This window comes from Arachis ipaensis, chromosome B5 (assembly GCF_059453495.1).
Source record: "Arachis ipaensis isolate K30076 ecotype BB chromosome B5, ASM5945349v1, whole genome shotgun sequence".
NCBI classification, from domain to species: Eukaryota; Viridiplantae; Streptophyta; class Magnoliopsida; order Fabales; family Fabaceae; genus Arachis; species Arachis ipaensis.
In genome coordinates, this window is record NC_142440.1 from 97,766,137 (window position 1) to 97,775,334 (window position 9,198).

Consider the following 9,198-nt stretch of genomic DNA (forward strand, 5'->3'; position numbering starts at 1 on the left):
GGTAAAGCAAGCAGCAGCGTGGAAATGGTTTTCTGAAGGCCACGCGTATGCGTGGGTGACGCGTACGCGTGGAGGAGCGTTGTTTGCAAGAGCGCTATGCTCGTTTGGAGAGCACTACTAAAGGACGCGTGGGCGTGCAGCACGCGTACGCATGATGAGCACTGAACAGGCAAGGACACGCACGCGCAGGAGACGCATACGCGTCGGTGAATGAATGTTGCGCTCTCTTTCAGAATGCTACGTTCTCCTGAAGTTGCATGGAAGCACCAATACGGACCTTTCCTGACCCACTTCAACAAAGGCCAAAAAGCCCACTCCAAGTACTTGATAACTGAATTGGAAAGTGTATAAAGGGAGGAAAATTTCATTTCAGAACGAGGCTAGTTAGTGGATTGAAAATTGGAAGGCAAGAAAGTTAGGGACTCAAACAGAAACACTCTGCACTTATTTTCTATTTTATTTTCCTTTTGTTCTTCATGTTCTGCACTTTTTATTTTTTGTTTTGTACTAGAGCAATGATGAACTGAACCCCAAATTCATTAGGGGGAGGAGCTCTATTGTAATTTCACTGAATCATTGAAATCCTTCTTCTTTTCTATCCATTTGTGTAGCTATTGGGTATCTTCTATTTTGATTGTGAATTACTCACTTCGGAAGGGGGTTTAATTCAATGAATGCTTGTGTGAGCCTCGGAAGGGGAATCACTTGCATTAGAATTGGAGCTCTATCCTTCACTACTCTCTTGATCAACACTATTCAGGAGGAATTGAGATCCTGAGAGTTAGTGTGGCTTATGGATGAGAGTATGCACTTAACCTCTTCTCATGACAATTAGATCAAGGAATTAGCAAGATTGGTTGTGATTAGAGAGATTAGATTGCCAAGGAATTGGGATCCAATCAATTTCAATTTGACATAGATCTACCATATAATTGAGAAAGGAGTTGAGATCCAATTGATTTATGAAGGATTATGATATCTCCGATCCCTGATGAATCACTTTCTTTGAATTTCTTCAACTTAGATCTCTCTGATTTTACTGCAATTTACACTGTCCAGTTTTGTTTTGATTCCCAACACCCAAATCCCTTTATAATTCATGCAATTGAAGTTTCATTGTCATTTAAGTTTTTGCACTTCTACTCTCCTGCAATTTAAGATTCAGTTATTTACCTTTCTTGTAATTTAAGTTTCAGCTCTTTTAAATTTCTTGTACTTTAAGTTTCAGTCATTTAAGCTTTCTGCCATTTACTTTTCTGTCAATCTACATTCTGCACTCTACCTTTCTTGCAATCTACTTTTTGTTAATCAAATTTCACTCATATCATCAACTGTTAGCTCAACTAAATTTATCACCCAACTAAAATTGCTTGATCCATCAATCCCTGTGGGATCGACCTCACTTTCGTGAGTTTTACTACTTGATGCGACCCGATACACTTGCCGGTTAGTTTGTGTAGAATTGATTTTCCCTCATCAACATGACCACTCTCCTCACAGAGATTCACAAAGAACAAAAGGCATTTCAATCAATCCAAGCCATCCAAGCCCCACCTCAAATCCTCCAACTTGAAGGACCTCCTAGAGTATGTGATTTATGCTCTAATACCGCACATTACACCAACCATTGCCATGAAGTCCAAGGGGATTACACTCTTGTGGTGGCCAATGTGAACTATAACAACCGTCCACCCTATCAATCTCAAGGCCAAAACAATTACTCTCATGGTAATAGTTCCAATCAAGGGTGGAGGGACAATGCTCAAGGAAACAACCACAATCAAAGATGGAACCAAGGCAACTCTTCTTTTCATTACCACAACAACAACCAACCTTCTTCCTAATACCACAACCAAAACCACCATAACCAACCATACCAACACTCACAACAAAACCAAAACAACAACCATGCATACCAAACGCCTCACCAAAGACAACAAACCAATCAACCCTCTTCTTCTTCCACCAACCAAGGTGATGACTTTAACCGTGCATTCTACCAAGAAAGAGAGACTTAGGGCTATGATGGAGAAACATGAAGAGAACAATAGAACTCTCAATGCACAAGTTAGCACTATGAGTGCTCAAATGTCTTCCATAGCCGAGATTCTCTCAAGGTTAACCTTACCTCCTACCAACACCACCAACACCAACCAAGCCGCTAGCTCATCCAACCTTCCTTCCCAACCTATCCCAAGCCCAAGGGGGTAGCATCAATGCAATCACCTTGAGGAGTGGTACAATGCTTGAGGAAGTTGAACTCAAGCCCATCAAGTTAGCAAAGGATGTTCCTAATATAGAAGTTGGTGAAACAATGGAGATAGATGAAGATGAAAAGGAAGAAGAAGTTGCAAAGGAAGAAGAAGAACAATTGAGGGCCAAGGAACCGAAGCAGAAGAGCACCTTAGAGGAATAAATTCCTATACCTTTCCCTACGTTAGTCAAGAAGGCCAAGAAGCATGAGGAGCTTGATCCCAACATTGTGCAAATCTTCAAGAATGTAGAGGTAACTATTCCACTCTTTGATGCCGTACATCAAGTTTTGAAATATGCTAAGTTCCTCAAGGATGTATGCACCGATAAAGATAAGATTGGTAGACTAGGGATGAATCCATTAGCTAATTTTGTTTCTTCTGTGATGGATGATTTTCCTGAAAAATATAGTGATCCCGGTCCTTGCTTGGTATCTTGTATGATTGGTGAGATTCAACTTAAGGATTGCATGTGCGACTTATGGTCGTGTGTGAGCATTATGCCACTCTCGATTTATAAGAAGTTGAACCTTGCAATGTTGAGGCGATCCGGAGCTAGGTTTGTGCTTGCAGACAAGAGCATAATTTCAGTTGTGGGTATTGCTGACAATGTATTGGTGAGAATTTAGGACTTAATCTTTCCAGTGGATTTTCATATCCTAGAGACACCTCCCATTGATTCGGATAGGCCATCCTCCATCTTACTCGGTTTAAATTAGATACATTTTCTGGGGATTACTCATTTGAAGCCAAAGGGAAGGTGGTGAAGTTCAATTTGGAGGAAACCATGAGGCAACCTCTAGAGGTACATTTAATTTTTGGTTGTGACATTGTTGAAGATGATGTAGTTGAAGAACACTTTAGAAGTGATGGTGAGATAAATGTCAATAGAAATTTGGGTATAAGAGGAGTTAGCAAGGAAAATAGGAAGGATCCACAACTTCCATATCCTCATGTAAACAAGGCACCCAATCATGGTTCAATTGACAAGTGGAAGCATCTCCCATTAAAGGACACTCTTACCAAGGCCAACAAGAAGGACAAGATGGATTCCCTTGAGGATGTTCCAAAAAGATGATCTCAAGCTCATGACCGTCCAACTTAAAGACGTTAAAGAAAAGTGCTAGGTGGGAGAGACCCCACCATGGTATGATCCTCCTTGTATACAGTTTGTTGCATGTAGTTTTAGGGTCCTTGTTTGATTTTGTTGAATTTGTTTAATTGTTCTTGATGTTGTTTGATTTTGTTGTGCTTGTTAGAGTCTTCATGAGGATTTCATTGATCTTGGTATTGGTTAAATTGGCAAGTTTGAAGAAAAATGTTTGATTTTGAGTATTTCCTGAAATTCTAAGTGTTTTTGAAGTATCTAGCTTGAATGAATGCCAAGAGTGTGCTATAATTGTCTCCCTCATGTTGTTTAAAAAAAAAGTCGACCCACGCATGGGCGTGGACGACACGTACGCATCAATTGCAATGCTACAACTCCTGGTACAAAAACCAGAGAGTTGTGATTGAACTGTGCTAATTTCGTGCTGGGAGCATAATACTTCCCACGCATACGCGTCGGTGAGGCGTACGCGTCACTGGTCTATCTCGCACACCCACGCATGAGTGTGGGTGACGTGTACGTGTCATTTGCTGAGTTCGCAACTCCTGGTACAAAAACCAGAGAGTTGCACGAGTTTTGTGATGCCTTTGTGCGAGGAGCATAATCTCACTACATGTGTGCGCGTCAGCTGACGCGTATGCGTCCCCTCTCAATTCTGCTTTCCACGCGTAGGCGTGGTCGACGCTTACACGTCCCTTCTATTTCCTGCACGCCATGCGTACGCGTGGGTGAGGCACGCACGTTACATTCCTGACGCAGCTAGCAGGGCACACTGCCCTGTTGTCTCCATTTTTTTCTTTCTTCTTCCCTTTCTTCCTTTTTTCTCCCTTCTCTTTACTACCTCTTCTCCGCCCACCACCACCGTCTACTTCAACCACCGGCGACCACCACCTCCAATGGTCCCACATTTCTCTCTCCTCTTTTATCTCTCCTCTCTTTTCTCTTTCTCTTATCCTTTTCTCACTTATACTCAATATCACTTTCTCCCTCTTTCAAAGTTGCATTTCTCTTCTTTCTCTTTTGTTTCTTTTTAAAATTTTTCTTTGCTATTGTATTTAATTATTTTACTCTCTTTGCTTTGGTTGTGATGAGGGAAAAACGATTCCACACAAACTCACCGGCAAGTGTACCGGGTCGCATCAAGTAGTAATCCACCTTCTCCTCACATTTGGCCGAACCATGCACAGGGGATAGCAGCTTCATTTTCGATTTCTCCCGAACAAAAGTGACGTCAACATGAAGAGGAGGAAAATACGAACACTTTAATCGGATTAGATTTTTTATTGAAGTTGCAGAGCTCAAGAAATCAAACTCGAAAATTTATGGAGGTCATGGTTTCTTTCTTCTCCCACTCATGGTCTCTCTCTTTTCTTTTCCTAATGGTTCATTGAAATAAAGAAGATAAGATGATTAATGATGATACTGATGATGTGTTAAGGAAGGGGGGCATGTGTCACGTCCTGAAACTGTTGAGTCAGCAATTCAAGTTATAAATATCTTAAATAGATAACTATAAAAGTTGGATATATTAAAACACAAGTAATGATATATATATATATATATATATATATATATATAAAGGTAAATATATATGAGTTACTAATATAAATGAAATGAATAACATAATGATTATAAGAATAGAAGATATATGATGAAGCATTAGCAAAGCTAAGTTCACCGAAAAGTATCGATATTTACTCATACTGGCAGATTTTGAACTCGATAATAATATTATTAAACAAATCTTTATTTTAATTAAAGCAGATAAAAATAAAATATCAATATAATAATAATAATAATAATAATAATAATAATAATAATAATAATTTAAAACCTTATTAATTAGTAAATAATTAACTAATAAATTAATTATGAGCCAAGAAAAGTAGAAAATTAAATTTTATAATTGGATAAAGTAAAAATGTTTAGAATACGAATGATGAACCACTATTTTATGGTTTATCTTGTACTCAATTGAGTGGATTTTATCAACTCTTTACCCACTTATTCATACTATTTGCATGGTTTTACATTTGCCTTCCTAATTATGTGCTTTGATTGAAAACATGCTTCTTTGGCCTTAAGTTCCCTATGTTTAATCCTCTCTTATTACCATTAGATGCCTTGATATGTGTGTTAAGTGTTTTCAGAGATTACAGGGCAGGAATGGCTTAGAGGATGGAAAGGAAGCATGCAAAAGTGGAAGGAATACAAGAAGTTGGAAAAATTGCTAAACTGTCCAGCCTGACCTCTTCACACTCAAATGGTTATAACTTTAGCTACAAAAGTCCAAACGATGCGATTTTAGTTGCGTTGGAAAGATAACGTCTGGGGCTTCAGTTTGATATATAATATGCCATAGTTTTCCTGACGCTAGGTGATGCGAACGCGTGCTCCATGCAGACGCGTCGCAGTTCCGAAAATCAGCGTGGCACATTTCTTCTCCAGCAATTTCTGTGCTGTTTCTGACCCAGTTCTCGGCCCAAAAAACACAGATTAGAGGCTATAAAGTGGGAGAATGCATCCATTCATAAAAATAAGCTTTCACATTCACAATTTTAGGGGTAGATGTAGTTTTTAGAGAGAGAGGTTCTCTCCTCTCTCTTAGGATTTAGTTTTAGGATTTACGATTATTTCTTCTTCATCACAGGTTCAATGTTCCTTTTATTTATTTTTCTAATTTAATTTATGAACTCTTCCATGTTATATTTGATATCTTTATTAGTGCTAATTGAGGTATTTCAGAATTATGATTGCTTTCTTTTATTTATTATATAAATAATTTGGATTTTTCCCTTTTGGCTTTGGTTGAGTCATTGGAGACTCTTGAGTTATCAAACTCATTGTTAATTGAAAATTGGAATTCTTCAAGAATTAATTCGAGTTCCACTAACTCTAACTTTTCCCAAGGAAAGACTAGGACTTGAGGAATCATAATTAATTCATCCACTTAACTTACCTTCATAATTAGAGGTTAACAAAGTGGGAAAAAAATCCAATTCTCATTACAATTGATAAGGATAACCAGGATAGGACTTCCAATTTTCATACCTTGCCAAGAGTTTTATTATCTATTTAATTTAATACAATTTACTTTCTTGCCATTTACTATTCTCGCTTTTTATCTTATACATTAAAAACCCCCAATTTACAAACTCATAACCAATAATAAGAACACCTCCCTGTAATTCCTTGAGAAGACGACCCGAGGTTGAAATACTTCGGTTATCAATTTTAAAAGCGGTTTGTTACTTGTGACAACCAAAACTTTTGTAAGAAAGGTTGATTGCTTTGTTTAGTAACTATACTTACAACGAGTATTTATTATAACTTCTAAACCATCAATCTTCAGTTCTTTCAAAATGGCGCCGTTGCCGGAAAATTGCAAACGTGTGCCTTATTATTGGTTATTGTAAATATTTACTTTTTACTTGTTTATTTGTTTTTATTTTTGTTTTTATTTTTGCTTTTTCATAAATTAAGAGGTTATTGGTTTTTATCTAGTTATTAAAAATTTTTCAAAAATTTGTTCTTTGTGTTCATCCTGATCTTCAAGTTGTTCTTAGTTGTTTTCTTCGTTTTGATCTAAAAATTTTAAGTTTGGTGTCATTTTATTGTTTTTCTCTTTCCTCACTAAATTCAAAAATTCAAAATTTAAAACTCAAAATTTAAAATTTCAAAATTCAATTTCCCAAAATTCAAATCTTTTTCAAAAAATTATATCTTTTTCAAAATGTTATCTTATCTTATTTCAAAAAAATGAAATTTCAAAATTCAATATTTAAATTTCAAAAATTTAAAATTTTAGATTTAAAATTTTAAAAATCAAACCTTTTCAAAATTTAAATCTTTTTCAAATTTTTATCTCATACTGTTGACTTTTTGAAAATTCAAATTTTAAAATTTAAAAATTCAAATTTAAAAATTTTTCAAATTTCAAATTTCAAACTTCAAATTTTAAAGTTCAAAATTTAAATTTCAATAACCTTTTAACTTCAATTTTTTTATTTTCGTTTTTAATTTTTATTTGCTACTATGAACTCTCACCCCCATCGCTATGAGTCTGGTTACAATTATGTTGCAGGAAGAAGAAATTACAATGAGAACAGGCATCAAGGTTGGAACAATCAAAGATGGGAGGAGCCACAAGGATTTGATCAACCCTCTTGGCGACAACCACCTCCAATGGACTATCAACAACCACCACCATATGCCTATGAACCATTTCCTCAACACAACTTTGAACCACCACACTCACAAGCCAACTACCACCATTCACCTCCATATGATCCTAACCCTCATCCACCATACCAACCACCTTATGAACCATATGAACCATATATAGAACCACCCCAATTCCAACCCAATTACTCCCAAGAACCACCACCTCCCTATGCATCATGTCCATATCCATCACCCCAAGCATCAACGAAGCAACTCAAAGAAACAATTGAAAAATTTAATGCCACACTTCATCAATTGAATCAAGCAATAAATCAATTAGCTTCCCGACGTTCGGACACTCAAGAAACCCCCATGGCTTCATGTGGACAATCTAATGAAGAACGTAGCATGAAGGAGACATTAGAAACTCCGGTGGACAGTAAGGAGCATGAATTTGTACTGGAACAAGTGGAGGAAGCCGGAATTATTGAAGAAGAAGAGGTAGTTGCAGACTTAGGAGATGCTGAACCTCCATGGGAAAGTCAGGTTATAGAACCTCCTTCCAAGGCGATTGAAATTGATGCTGAGGAGGGTGTACAACCTCCAATGCATATTAAGGACTTGGAAGAGGTCGATCAAGAGATGGAGATTAAAGAAGAAGAAGCACAGCCTCCCATGCCCTCGGTAAGCAATGAAGAAGAGATTAAATTGGAAGAAAGCTACCAAGAAGAAGAGGTTGAAATTGAAGAAGCTTGCAAAGAAGTGGAAGTTGTCAAAGAGCACAAGGGAGTGGAGCTTGAAATCACCTTGCCAAAGTTATTAGAGACCCCTCCCCTAAGTTGCCATCATCCTTCACAACATTCAAGTGGGTAAAATTCATATTCCTTAGCTTTCTAATCCCACTTGAATATGGGCTACTGGAGATGGATGGTCAACTTAGAGCTCTTTGTGGCATAAAGAGTAAGAGGAAGATGGTCAGTGGTAAGAATTGTCCTGCAAGGTTCATTATGGTTGGAAGCTTTAAGTTTAAACGCAAAGGTTGGTGTAAAACTCAACTGAATGGGTCTAGGAAGTTGTTTGGCCGCTTTAGTGAGAATTCAGATTGCTTGCTACCCGGATGGAATCATGATGATCAACACAAAGAAGGGTGTAAAAGCAAAGTTTGGGATCCTGGAGTCTGTTCTGACATTCAGCACACTGGAAGCCTGAGAACCTGTTTAAAACTGCTCAAGGGCTTTACGTGCCTTATTTGGGATCCCGGAGGCCATTGGAATCACAAACATTGGTGGAGATTCCTGGATGAGTTCAAGCACAAGCCACCATAACAGGGAGCTCACCAAATGTCCAACTTAAGGACTTTAACTAAAACTGCTAGGTGGGAGACAACCCACCACGGTATGATCGTTCCTTTTCAATTTTACTTTTAATTTTATTTCGTTTTGTTTGAGTTTTATTTTATTTTATTTCATTGAACCTGGAATTTCTCATAACATCCATATCATTTTGCATCCTGCATAAAAAAAAAAAAAAGAGAAGCACGCACGCGATGCGGTAGCGTCGCTGACGCGTCTGCGTTATGTGGGAAAAATGACTCCCACGCGACCGCGTCACCCATGCGGCCGCGTGACCTGGAAATCGACGTAAGAAAGGTTGCACGACCGAAAGTTGTGTGAG